This window comes from Heterodontus francisci, chromosome 41 (assembly GCF_036365525.1).
Source record: "Heterodontus francisci isolate sHetFra1 chromosome 41, sHetFra1.hap1, whole genome shotgun sequence".
NCBI lineage: Eukaryota > Metazoa > Chordata > Chondrichthyes > Heterodontiformes > Heterodontidae > Heterodontus > Heterodontus francisci.
The window spans coordinates 19,168,560-19,181,299 of NC_090411.1; the positions used below are offsets into that span (position 1 = coordinate 19,168,560).

Below are 12,740 nucleotides of genomic sequence, written 5' to 3' on the forward strand. Positions count from 1 at the left end.
GCATTTTTCTGTTCACCTCAATTCCTCCCTAATCCAACAGCTGTATTTACTTTGCCAGGTTAGGATACGGAATTTCCACTGCCCCCTCCCTAAACCATCCAAGCCCAGAGCCCCTCCTCACCCAGACGCATCACCCAAATCTTGCAATCATTGAAACAAAGGGGGGGGGAAATTTGCAGGGCAATGGGAAAAGGGCGTGTGGGAGTGGGACTAACTGGACAGCTCTTTCAAAGAGCTGGCACAGTGCAATGGGCTGAATGGCCTCCTTCTGTGCTGTATCATTCTGCAGGGGTCATGTCAAACACCAACCAATGGTCTTTCCGGCCTGTTCTGATTTTTGCAGGTGAAAAGCCTGGAATCACAGCTGCAGCCTGGGCAGCTGAAGGAGATCCTACACCTGGCCCAACTCCATCAGGAGCATGACATGGTGCTGGAACGGCGGAGGCAGCTGCTGGAGGAGCAACAGAGAACGGCACAGGTACGGCCTCGGGCTTCACCAGCTCCCACCCCCCCCCCCCCACCCGCTGCCTGGAATGGTTGCAGCCTGGGCGAGGCAGTATTTTCCATGTTTCCGATCGCCGCGAGAGGTTGCAGGCCCCTCTTCCACTATCCGAAGGAAACCGCTCCTCAATCTCTGGCTCCACTTCAGGCCCAGGCTCCTGATCTTTGGCCACCCGCTGCGGAGGGGCGAGGCGGAGGACCTGCCTGTGCGTCGGCTCCTGGGCCTGGTCACGGTGACCATCCACAGGTCCAGATTGGACCCGGGCCGTGGAGGGGAGGGTGGGGGAGGGTCATCACTCAGGCTGACCGTCTCTCTTCCATGGCCTTGTACCCGCCAGGGTGGCCCTGGAGAAGGAGGGCGCAGTGTCCGTCATTACATTGGGGGCCTCCCACACCTGGTGGGCACCACAGGGACTGGACAATGTGGTGGACACCAGCAATAACATTAATATTTAGCTTTATAAGTTTCCTCGTTTATTTTTATTAGTTTGTGCTTCTTTAAGTGGGGTGGGGGGGTGGGGGGGTCACTTCTGTTTGCTTTTTGCCTGATGAACCTGGGGCAACCCAGGTCTCCTTATTGGTTTATTTCGGAAAGTCTTACGCCATGACCTTTGAACTTGAACTTTAACACTAATTTAAAACGTTGTGGGTTTAGATTTTTGTGTAAAAATACAGGAGAAAATCGGGTGTAACTGGGGAAAAGTTGGATCTCAAACTAGGTAAATTCAGAGAGAAAATCAGTTTAAATTTCTTTGCTGGGCAGCTAAATTCAAGAAAATAAATGGAGGGATTCACGCAATCGGCTAGATTATGAAAACCCACCATTATTTACATATTCTGAGACACTGTTTTCTGGAACGCACAAACTCTCTGGTAACCTCCTCGATATTAAGATTGAAGAACCCATGTTTATTGTGGCTTCAGTCGCTTACTGTGGACTAGAATCTTACAGCACAGATGGAGGCCATTCGGCCCATCGTGTCTGTGCTGGCTCTTTGAAAGAGCTATCCAGTTAGTCCCACTCCCCTGCTCTTTCCCCTCAACCCTGCAATTTTCCCCCTTCGAGTATTTATCCAATTCTCTTTTGAAAGTTATTATTGAATCTGCTTCTATCACTCTTTCTGGCTGTGCATTCCAGATCGCGACAACACGCTGTGTTTAATAAAAAAATCTCCGTGTCTTCCCTCTGGTCTTTTGCCAATTCTTTGCTTAACAGTTGGTGATCCTGCACGGAGGGACAGCTGCAATCTTGCTTTTAGTAACCATGTCCCTGGTTCATGGCCTTTAGTCAGCCTTTGATTGATGCCCTCAAGTCTTCAGGTGGTAATTGTGACAGTGCACTGCTCTCTTTGCTCCCTGGCTAAGCAGGAGTGAAAGGTGTTTGCTGCACTGTAAAGACTGCATTCGTCACAGTGGTTTACAGCAAACTGCACAGCTCTTCCTGCTGCAAGTCAGGACCAGAGACACTCACATGTCACATCATTGACCTCCAGGCTCTCTCAATCTGCAGTGTGTGGATACAATTCACACGCAAGTCCACACCTGTTTATTTGTAAGAAAACAAATTCAATGGTTATTTTTTTCCTCCAAATTCATGAGAGCTTTGATTTCCCACTGATTCTTCACCGGAAAATAAATCTGGCAATTTAGCGGTGGAAATTGGTGAAAGCTGAGCTGGTGCCTTTTTGTAGGAAGAATGAGGAGGTCACGAACTCCTGGCAGAATAGTTGGGGGAGGTGAGGGGGTGGTGGGGGGGGAGTGCTTTTAACTGGGGGGAACCCCGACTTCCAGCTTTCCCACATTCTCCTGCCCCCACTGACGGCAGAAGTAGTGACACAGGTTAATAAGGAAGTTAATAAACCAAACCAAGCACTGGGGTTTATTTCTGAGGGATAGAACAGAAATGCAGAGAAGTTATGTTAATCTTGTATGGAACCTTGGTTAGACCACACTTAGACTGTGCATGTTACAAAAATATGTAGACAGTGCAGAAAGTGCAACAAAAAAGATTGACAAGATTTATGAGAGCTGAGCGGTTATAACGATCAGGAAGGTTGAACAGGCTGGAGTTCTTTTCTCTCTGATAAAGGTCTTTAAAATGATGATTCAATCGAGTAGGCGTAGAGATATTTCCACTTAAGAGGGAGTCCAAAACTAGGGGTCATAAATGTAAGAGAGTCATTGAGAGTCACTAATAAATCCAATAGGGAATTCCAAGAGAAATCTCTTTGTCCAGAGAGTGGTGAGAATGTGGAACTCACTACCACAGGGAGGTGAATAGTATCCCGGCATCCTCCAGGCTCCGGCCCGCAGCTCTCCTCCCTTGCAGCTTCTACAGGTCGCTGATGTGTTGCCAAACAGCCTTGCTGCTTGAGATGCCTAACTTGAGAGTGGACTCTGAACCAGCCTCTGTGGCTGGGGAGGGGGGGTTGGGGGGGGGTTGGTGGTGGTTGAGGCTGTTTTTCAGGCCTGCACTGTTACTGAGATCAGAAACTGGGGACTTTCCTAGTCTGCGCGGCCAGTGGGGCTGAAAGGGTTAAATTATGAGGGCAGGTTGCATAGACATGTATTCCCTTGAGTGTGGAAGATTAAGGGGTGATCATGTTTTCAAGATTATTGAAGGATTCGATAGGGTGGATAGAGAGAAAGTATTTCCTCTGGCGGGCTGAGGCTTAACCTTAAAATTAGAGCCAGGCCATTCAGGGTGATGTCGTGAATGCACGTCTTCACACAACGGGTAGGGGAAATCTGGAACGTTCCCTCCAAAAAGATGTCACAGCTGGTTGGGTAAGTGGCAGGGGGCGCAGGTCAATAGAAAATTTCAAATCTGAGATTGATAATTTTTTTGTTCGGTAAGTGGATTCAGGTTTATGGAACCAAGGCAGGTAGATGGAGGTAAGATACAAATCAGCCATAGTCCAATTGAATGGCAGAACTGACTTGAGGGGCTGAATGGCCTCCTCCTCTTCCTGTGGTCCTCCATCCCACAATCAGCAGTGTGTTTCCCCACTGAGATTTTCTGGCTTCCGTGTTTCTCCTTTCGACCCCTGTTGTCTTGAGCTTTATTTGGTGTTGTCAGATGTTGAAGCTCCACGTTAACTAACCCCCGACCTGCTTCCTCCTTCCGTCTCCATCACTAATTGGTTTAAAATCTCTTATAGAAACTCTCCCCTCCCCCCTCCGTTCCTGTGATCAGGGGTGTGCGTGTCTGGTGAGCAGATGAGCTTCCCCCAGGATACGTGTGTAAAATCCACCCTGATGTTCTCGAAAGAAGTTACCACAAACTATAAATGTGCAGATGTCACGGTGAAAAGGAGGGTCTTGGGAAGTGGGAGAGACTGAAGTCGGATTTTCATTCTCTACTTCCGTTTTTCTCTTTCCTCTGCCAATTGCTTCTTCCCTCTTTTTTCTGAAAATGTTGAATGAGGTCAGGAGGTAGGGGGAGAGTGAGGGGAGGTGGAGAGGCAGTCGCCTATGGACAGGGTTTCCCTCGATGTAACCAGAGAATGTCAGCCTCACTTTCCTGTCCTCAGCAAACTCGCAGACAAGAGCAGAATTGCCCTCTTCGAAATGTGACACTGCTGTTCCCGGCCTGCCTGTGAGTTCCTGCTCTGTTTGCAACAGACAGAACTCGGAACCATCACAACAACTTAGAGTTCTGCCTGCCCCCCTCTCTCTCTCTCCGCCTGCCCCTCTCTCTCTCTCCGCCTGCCCCCCTCTCTCTCTCTCCGCCTGCCCCCCTCTCTCTCTCTCCGCCTGCCCCCCTCTCTCTCTCTCCGCCTGCCCCCCTCTCTCTCTCTCCGCCTGCCCCCCTCTCTCTCTCTCCGCCTGCCCCCCTCTCTCTCTCTCCGCCTGCCCCCCCCTCTCTCTCTCCGCCTGCCCCCCTCTCTCTCTCTCTCTCCGCCTGCCCCCCTCTCTCTCTCTCTCTCCGCCTGCCCCCCTCTCTCTCTCTCTCTCCGCCTGCCCCCCTCTCTCTCTCTCCGCCTGCCCCCCTCTCTCTCTCTCCGCCTGCCCCCCTCTCTCTCTCTCCGCCTGCCCCCCTCTCTCTCTCTCCGCCTGCCCCCCTCTCTCTCTCTCCGCCTGCCCCCCTCTCTCTCTCTCCGCCTGCCCCCCTCTCTCTCTCTCCGCCTGCCCCCCTCTCTCTCTCTCCGCCTGCCCCCCTCTCTCTCTCTCCGCCTGCCCCCCTCTCTCTCTCTCCGCCTGCCCCCCTCTCTCTCTCTCCGCCTGCCCCCCTCTCTCTCTCTCCGCCTGCCCCCCTCTCTCTCTCTCCGCCTGCCCCCCTCTCTCTCTCTCCGCCTGCCCCCCTCTCTCTCTCTCCGCCTGCCCCCCTCTCTCTCTCTCCGCCTGCCCCCCTCTCTCTCTCTCCGCCTGCCCCCCTCTCTCTCTCTCCGCCTGCCCCCCTCTCTCTCTCTCCGCCTGCCCCCCTCTCTCTCTCTCCGCCTGCCCCCCTCTCTCTCTCTCCGCCTGCCCCCCTCTCTCTCTCTCCGCCTGCCCCCCTCTCTCTCTCTCCGCCTGCCCCCCTCTCTCTCTCTCCGCCTGCCCCCCTCTCTCTCTCTCCGCCTGCCCCCCTCTCTCTCTCTCCGCCTGCCCCCCTCTCTCTCTCTCCGCCTGCCCCCCTCTCTCTCTCTCCGCCTGCCCCCCCCTCTCTCTCTCCGCCTGCCCCCCTCTCTCTCTCTCTCCGCCTGCCCCCCTCTCTCTCTCTCTCTCCGCCTGCCCCCCTCTCTCTCTCTCTCTCCGCCTGCCCCCCTCTCTCTCTCTCTCTCCGCCTGCCCCCCTCTCTCTCTCTCCGCCTGCCCCCCTCTCTCTCTCTCCGCCTGCCCCCCTCTCTCTCTCTCCGCCTGCCCCCCTCTCTCTCTCTCTCCGCCTGCCCCCCTCTCTCTCTCTCTCCGCCTGCCCCCCTCTCTCTCTCTCCGCCTGCCCCCCTCTCTCTCTCTCCGCCTGCCCCCCTCTCTCTCTCTCCGCCTGCCCCCCTCTCTCTCTCTCCGCCTGCCCCCCTCTCTCTCTCTCCGCCTGCCCCCCTCTCTCTCTCTCCGCCTGCCCCCCTCTCTCTCTCTCCGCCTGCCCCCCTCTCTCTCTCTCCGCCTGCCCCCCTCTCTCTCTCTCCGCCTGCCCCCCTCTCTCTCTCTCCGCCTGCCCCCCTCTCTCTCTCTCCGCCTGCCCCCCTCTCTCTCTCTCCGCCTGCCCCCCTCTCTCTCTCTCCGCCTGCCCCCCTCTCTCTCTCTCCGCCTGCCCCCCTCTCTCTCTCTCCGCCTGCCCCCCTCTCTCTCTCTCCGCCTGCCCCCCTCTCTCTCTCTCCGCCTGCCCCCCTCTCTCTCTCTCCGCCTGCCCCCCTCTCTCTCTCTCCGCCTGCCCCCCTCTCTCTCTCTCCGCCTGCCCCCCTCTCTCTCTCTCCGCCTGCCCCCCTCTCTCTCTCTCCGCCTGCCCCCCTCTCTCTCTCTCCGCCTGCCCCCCTCTCTCTCTCTCCGCCTGCCCCCCTCTCTCTCTCTCCGCCTGCCCCCCTCTCTCTCTCTCCGCCTGCCCCCCTCTCTCTCTCTCCGCCTGCCCCCCTCTCTCTCTCTCCGCCTGCCCCCCTCTCTCTCTCTCCGCCTGCCCCCCTCTCTCTCTCTCCGCCTGCCCCCCTCTCTCTCTCTCCGCCTGCCCCCCTCTCTCTCTCTCCGCCTGCCCCCCTCTCTCTCTCTCCGCCTGCCCCCCTCTCTCTCTCTCCGCCTGCCCCCCTCTCTCTCTCTCCGCCTGCCCCCCTCTCTCTCTCTCCGCCTGCCCCCCTCTCTCTCTCTCCGCCTGCCCCCCTCTCTCTCTCTCCGCCTGCCCCCCTCTCTCTCTCTCCGCCTGCCCCCCGCTCTCTCTCTCCGCCTGCCCCCCGCTCTCTCTCTCCGCCTGCCCCCCGCTCTCTCTCTCCGCCTGCCCCCCGCTCTCTCTCTCCGCCTGCCCCCCGCTCTCTCTCTCCGCCTGCCCCCCGCTCTCTCTCTCCGCCTGCCCCCCGCTCTCTCTCTCCGCCTGCCCCCCGCTCTCTCTCTCCGCCTGCCCCCCGCTCTCTCTCTCCGCCTGCCCCCCTCTCTCTCTCTCCGCCTGCCCCCCGCTCTCTCTCTCCGCCTGCCCCCCGCTCTCTCTCTCCGCCTGCCCCCCGCTCTCTCTCTCCGCCTGCCCCCCGCTCTCTCTCTCCGCCTGCCCCCCGCTCTCTCTCTCCGCCTGCCCCCCGCTCTCTCTCTCCGCCTGCCCCCCGCTCTCTCTCTCCGCCTGCCCCCCGCTCTCTCTCTCCGCCTGCCCCCCGCTCTCTCTCTCCGCCTGCCCCCCGCTCTCTCTCTCCGCCTGCCCCCCGCTCTCTCTCTCCGCCTGCCCCCCGCTCTCTCTCTCCGCCTGCCCCCCTCTCTCTCTCTCCGCCTGCCCCCCTCTCTCTCTCTCCGCCTGCCCCCCTCTCTCTCTCTCCGCCTGCCCCCCTCTCTCTCTCTCCGCCTGCCCCCCTCTCTCTCTCTCCGCCTGCCCCCCCCTCTCTCTCTCTCCGCCTGCCCCCCCCTCTCTCTCTCCGCCTGCCCTCCCCCCTCTCTCTCTCCGCCTGCCCCCCCCCTCTCTCTCTCCGCCTGCCCCCCCCCTCTCTCTCTCCGCCTGCCCCCCCCCTCTCTCTCTCCGCCTGCCCCCCCCTCTCTCTCTCTCCGCCTGCCCCCCCCTCCCTCTCTCTCCGCCTGCCCCCCCCTCCCTCTCTCTCCGCCTGCCCCCCCCTCCCTCTCTCTCCGCCTGCCCCCCCCTCCCTCTCTCTCCGCCTGTCCCCCTCTCTCTCTCTCCGCCTGTCCCCCTCTCTCTCTCTCCGCCTGTCCCCCTCTCTCTCTCTCCGCCTGTCCCCCTCTCTCTCTCTCCGCCTGTCCCCCTCTCTCTCTCTCCGCCTGTCCCCCTCTCTCTCTCTCCGCCTGTCCCCCCTCTCTCTCTCTCCGCCTGTCCCCCCCCTCTCCCCGCCTGTCCCCCCCCTCTCCCCGCCTGTCCCCCCCCTCTCCCCGCCTGTCCCCCCCCTCTCCCCGCCTGTCCCCCCCCTCTCCCCGCCTGTCCCCCCCCTCTCCCCGCCTGTCCCCCCCCTCTCCCCGCCTGTCCCCCCCCTCTCCCCGCCTGTCCCCCCCCTCTCCCCGCCTGTCCTCCCCCTCTCCCCGCCTGTCCCCCCCCTCTCCCCGCCTGTCCCCCCCCTCTCCCCGCCTGTCCCCCCCCTCTCCCCGCCTGTCCCCCCCTCTCCCCGCCTGTCCCCCTCTCTCTCTCTCTCCGCCTGCCCCCCTCTCTCTCTCTCCGCCTGCCCCCCGCTCCCTCTCTCTCCGCCTGCCCCCCGCTCCCTCTCTCTCCGCCTGCCCCCCCCTCCCTCTCTCTCCGCCTGCCCCCCCCTCCCTCTCTCTCCGCCTGCCCCCCCCTCCCTCTCTCTCCGCCTGCCCCCCCCTCCCTCTCTCTCCGCCTGCCCCCCCCTCCCTCTCTCTCCGCCTGCCCCCCCCTCCCTCTCTCTCCGCCTGCCCCCCCCTCCCTCTCTCTCCGCCTGCCCCCCCCTCCCTCTCTCTCCGCCTGTCCCCCTCTCTCTCTCTCCGCCTGTCCCCCTCTCTCTCTCTCCGCCTGTCCCCCTCTCTCTCTCTCCGCCTGTCCCCCTCTCTCTCTCTCCGCCTGTCCCCCTCTCCGCCTGTCCCCCTCTCCGCCTGTCCCCCTCTCCGCCTGTCCCCCTCTCCGCCTGTCCCCCTCTCCGCCTGTCCCCCTCTCCGCCTGTCCCCCTCTCCGCCTGTCCCCCTCTCCGCCTGTCCCCCTCTCCGCCTGTCCCCCTCTCCGCCTGTCCCCCTCTCCGCCTGTCCCCCTCTCCGCCTGTCCCCCTCTCCGCCTGTCCCCCTCTCCGCCTGTCCCCCTCTCCGCCTGTCCCCCTCTCCGCCTGTCCCCCTCTCCGCCTGTCCCCCTCTCCGCCTGTCCCCCTCTCCGCCTGTCCCCCTCTCCGCCTGTCCCCCTCTCCGCCTGTCCCCCTCTCCGCCTGTCCCCCTCTCCGCCTGTCCCCCTCTCCGCCTGTCCCCCTCTCCGCCTGTCCCCCTCTCCGCCTGTCCCCCTCTCCGCCTGTCCCCCTCTCCCCGCCTGTCCCCCCCCTCTCCGCCTGTCCCCCCCCTCTCCCCGCCTGTCCCCCCCCTCTCCGCCTGTCCCCCCCCTCTCCCCGCCTGTCCCCCCCTCTCCCCGCCTGTCCCCCCCCTCTCCCCGCCTGTCCCCCCCCTCTCCCCGCCTGTCCCCCCCCTCTCCCCGCCTGTCCCCCCCCTCTCCCCGCCTGTCCCCCCCCTCTCCCCGCCTGTCCCCCCCCTCTCCCCGCCTGTCCCCCCCCTCTCCCCGCCTGTCCCCCCCCTCTCCCCGCCTGTCCCCCCCCTCTCCCCGCCTGTCCCCCCCCTCTCCCCGCCTGTCCCCCCCCTCTCCCCGCCTGTCCCCCCCTCTCCCCGCCTGTCCCCCCCCTCTCCCCGCCTGTCCCCCCCCTCTCCCCGCCTGTCCCCCCCCTCTCCCCGCCTGTCCCCCCCCTCTCCCCGCCTGTCCCCCCCCTCTCCCCGCCTGTCCCCCCCCTCTCCCCGCCTGTCCCCCCCCTCTCCCCGCCTGTCCCCCCCCTCTCCCCGCCTGTCCCCCCCCTCTCCCCGCCTGTCCCCCCCCTCTCCCCGCCTGTCCCCCCCCTCTCCCCGCCTGTCCCCCCCCTCTCCCCGCCTGTCCCCCCCCTCTCCCCGCCTGTCCCCCCCCTCTCCCCGCCTGTCCCCCCCCTCTCCCCGCCTGTCCCCCCCCTCTCCCCGCCTGTCCCCCCCCCCCTCTCCCCCTGTCCCCCCCCTCTCCCCGCCTGTCCCCCCCCTCTCCCCGCCTGTCCCCCCCCTCTCCCCGCCTGTCCCCCCCCTCTCCCCGCCTGTCCCCCCCCTCTCCCCGCCTGTCCCCCCCCTCTCCCCGCCTGTCCCCCCCTCTCCCCGCCTGTCCCCCCCCTCTCCCCGCCTGTCCCCCCCCTCTCCCCGCCTGTCCCCCCCCCTCTCCCCGCCTGTCCCCCCCCCTCTCCCCGCCTGTCCCCCCCTCTCCCCGCCTGTCCCCCCCTCTCCCCGCCTGTCCCCCCCCTCTCCCCGCCTGTCCCCCCCCTCTCCCCGCCTGTCCCCCCCCTCTCCCCGCCTGTCCCCCCCCTCTCCCCGCCTGTCCCCCCCCTCTCCCCGCCTGTCCCCCCCTCTCCCCGCCTGTCCCCCCCCTCTCCCCGCCTGTCCCCCCCCTCTCCCCGCCTGTCCCCCCCCTCTCCCCGCCTGTCCCCTCTCTCTCTCTCTCCGCCTGCCCCCCTCTCTCTCTCTCTCCGACTGTCCCCCTCTCTCTCTCTCTCCGCCTGCCCCCCTCTCTCTCTCTCTCCGCCTGCCCCCTTCTCTCTCTCTCTCCGCCTGCCTCCTTCTCTCTCTCTCCGCCTGCCCCCTTCTCTCTCTCTCCGCCTGCCCCCTCTCTCTCTTTCCATCTGCCCCCCTCTCACTCTCTCTCTCTGCCTGCCCCTCTCTCTCTCTCTCCGCCTGCCCCCCCCTCTCTCTCTCCGCCTGCCCCCCCCTCTCTCTCTCCGCCTGCCCCCCCCTCTCTCTCTCCGCCTGCCCCCCCCTCTCTCTCTCCGCCTGCCCCCCCCTCTCTCTCTCCGCCTGCCCCCCCCTCTCTCTCTCCGCCTGCCCCCCCCCTCTCTCTCTCCGCCTGCCCCCCCTCTCTCTCTCCGCCTGCCCCCCCCTCTCTCTCTCCGCCTGCCCCCCTCTCTCTCTCTCCGCCTGCCCCCCTCTCTCTCTCTCCGCCTGCCCCCCTCTCTCTCTCTCCGCCTGCCCCCCCTCTCTCTCTCTCCGCCTGCCCCCCCCTCTCTTTCTGCCTGCCCCCCCCCTCTCTCTCCGCCTGCCCCCCCCCCTCTCTCTCCGCCTGCCCCCCCCCTCTCTCTCCGCCTGCCCCCCCCCTCTCTCTCCGCCTGCCCCCCCCCTCTCTCTCCGCCTGCCCCCCCCCTCTCTCTCCGCCTGCCCCCCCCCTCTCTCTCCGCCTGCCCCCCCCCTCTCTCTCCGACTGCCCCCCCCCTCTCTCTCCGACTGCCCCCCCCCTCTCTCTCCGACTGCCCCCCCCCTCTCTCTCCGCCTGCCCCCCCCCTCTCTCTCCGCCTGCCCCCCCCCTCTCTCTCCGCCTGCCCCCCCCCTCTCTCTCCGCCTGCCCCCCCCCTCTCTCTCCGCCTGCCCCCCCCCTCTCTCTCCGCCTGCCCCCCCCCTCTCTCTCCGCCTGCCCCCCCCCTCTCTCTCCGCCTGCCCCCCCCCTCTCTCTCCGCCTGCCCCCCCCTCTCTCTCTCCGCCTGCACCCCCTTCTCTCTCTCCGCCTGCACCCCCCCTCTCTCTCTCCGCCTGCCCCCCCCTCTCTCTCCGCCTGCCCCCCCCTCTCTCTCCGCCTGCCCCCCTCTCTCTCTCTCCGCCTGCCCCCCTCTCTCTCTCTCCGCCTGCCCCCCCCTCTCTCTCTCCGTCTGCCCCCCTCTCTCGCTCTCTGCCTGCCCCTCTCACTCTCTCTCTCGCTCTCTGCCTGCCCCTCTCTCTCTCTCTCCGCCTGCCCCCCCCCCTCTCTCTCCGCCTGCCCCCCCCCTCTCTCTCCGCCTGCCCCCCCCTCTCTCTCTCCGCCTGCCCCCCCCTCTCTCTCTCCGCCTGCCCCCCCCTCTCTCTCCGCCAGCCCCCCCCTCTCTCTCTCCGCCTGCCCCCCCCTCTCTCTCTCCGCCTGCCCCCCCCTCTCTCTCTCCGCCTGCCCCCCCCTCTCTCTCTCCGCCTGCCCCCCCCTCCCTCTCTCCGCCTGCCCCCCCCTCCCTCTCTCCGCCTGCCCCCTCTCTCTCTCTCCGTCTGCCCCCCTCTCTCGCTCTCTGCCTGCCCCTCTCACTCTCTCTCTCGCTCTCTGCCTGCCCCTCTCACTCTCTCTCTCGCTCTCTGCCTGCCCCTCTCACTCTCTCTCTCTCTCTCTCTGCGCCTGCCCCTCTCTCTCTCCGTCTGCCCCTCTCTCTCTCTCTCTCTCCCCGTCGGCCCCACTCTCTCTCTCCGTCTGCCCCCCCTCTCCGCCTGCCCCTCTCTCTCTCTCTCTCTCTCTCCGCCTGCCCCCCTCTCTCTCTCTCTCCCTGTCTCTCCGCCTGCCCCCCTCTCTCTCTCTCTCTCCGCCTGCCCCCCCCTCTCTCTCTCTCTCTCCCCGCCTGCCCCCCCCTCTCTCTCTCTCTCTCCCCGCCTGCCCACCTCTCTCTCTCTCTCTCCCCGCCTGCCCACCTCTCTCTCTCTCTCTCCCCGCCTGCCCACCTCTCTCTCTCTCTCTCCGCCTGCCCCTCTCTCTCTCTCTCCGCCTGCCCCTCTCTCTCTCTCTCTCCGCCTGCCCCTCTCTCTCTCTCTCTCCGCCTGCCCCTCTCTCTCTCTCTCTCCGCCTGCCCCTCTCTCTCTCTCTCTCCGCCTGCCCCTCTCTCTCTCTCTCTCCGCCTGCCCCTCTCTCTCTCTCTCTCTCTCCGCCTGCCCCTCTCTCTCTCACTCTCCGCCTGCCCCCCTCTCTCTCTCTCTCCGCCTGCCCCTCTCTCTCTCTCTCCGCCTGCCCCTCTCTCTCTCTCCCTCCGCCTGCCCCTCTCTCTCTCTCTCCCTCCGCCTGCCCTCTCTCTCTCTCCCTCCGCCTGCCCTCTCTCTCTCTCTCTCTCTGCCTGCCCCTCTCTCTCTATCTCCGCCTGCCCCTCTCTCTCTCTCTCTCTCTCCGCCTGCCCCTCTCTCTCTCTCTCTCTCTCCGCCTGCCCCTCTCTCTCTCTCTCTCTCTCCGCCTGCCCCCTCTCTCTCTCTGTCTCTCCGCTTGTCCCCCTCTCTCTCTCCGCCTGTCCCCCCTCTCTCTCCGCCTGCCCCTCTCTCTCTCTCTCTCTCTCCGCCTGCCCCTCTCTCTCTCTCTCTCCGCCTGCCTCTCTCTCTCTCTCTCCGCCTGCCCCTCTCTCTCTCTCTCTCCGCCTGCCCCTCTCTCTCTCTCTCTCCGCCTGCCCCTCTCTCTCTCTCTCTCCGCCTGCCCCTCTCTCTCTCTCTCTCCGCCTGCCCCTCTCTCTCTCTCTCTCCGCCTGCCCCTCTCTCTCTCTCTCTCCGCCTGCCCCTCTCTCTCTCTCTCCGCCTGCCCCTCTCTCTCTCTCCCTCCGCCTGCCCCTCTCTCTCTCTCCCTCCGCCTGCCCTCTCTCTCTCTCCCTCCGCCTGCCCCTCTCTCTCTCTCTCTGGCTGCCCCTCTCTCTCTATCTCCGCCTGCCTCTCTCTCTCTCTCTA

At 64.9% G+C, this 12,740-nt stretch overlaps 1 pseudogene; it reads left to right on the top strand.

Moving 5' to 3' along the window:
* LOC137353291 (transcription factor AP-4-like) overlaps window positions 1–12,740 on the top strand; it is a 53,866-nt pseudogene that overhangs the window by 17,691 nt on the left and 23,435 nt on the right.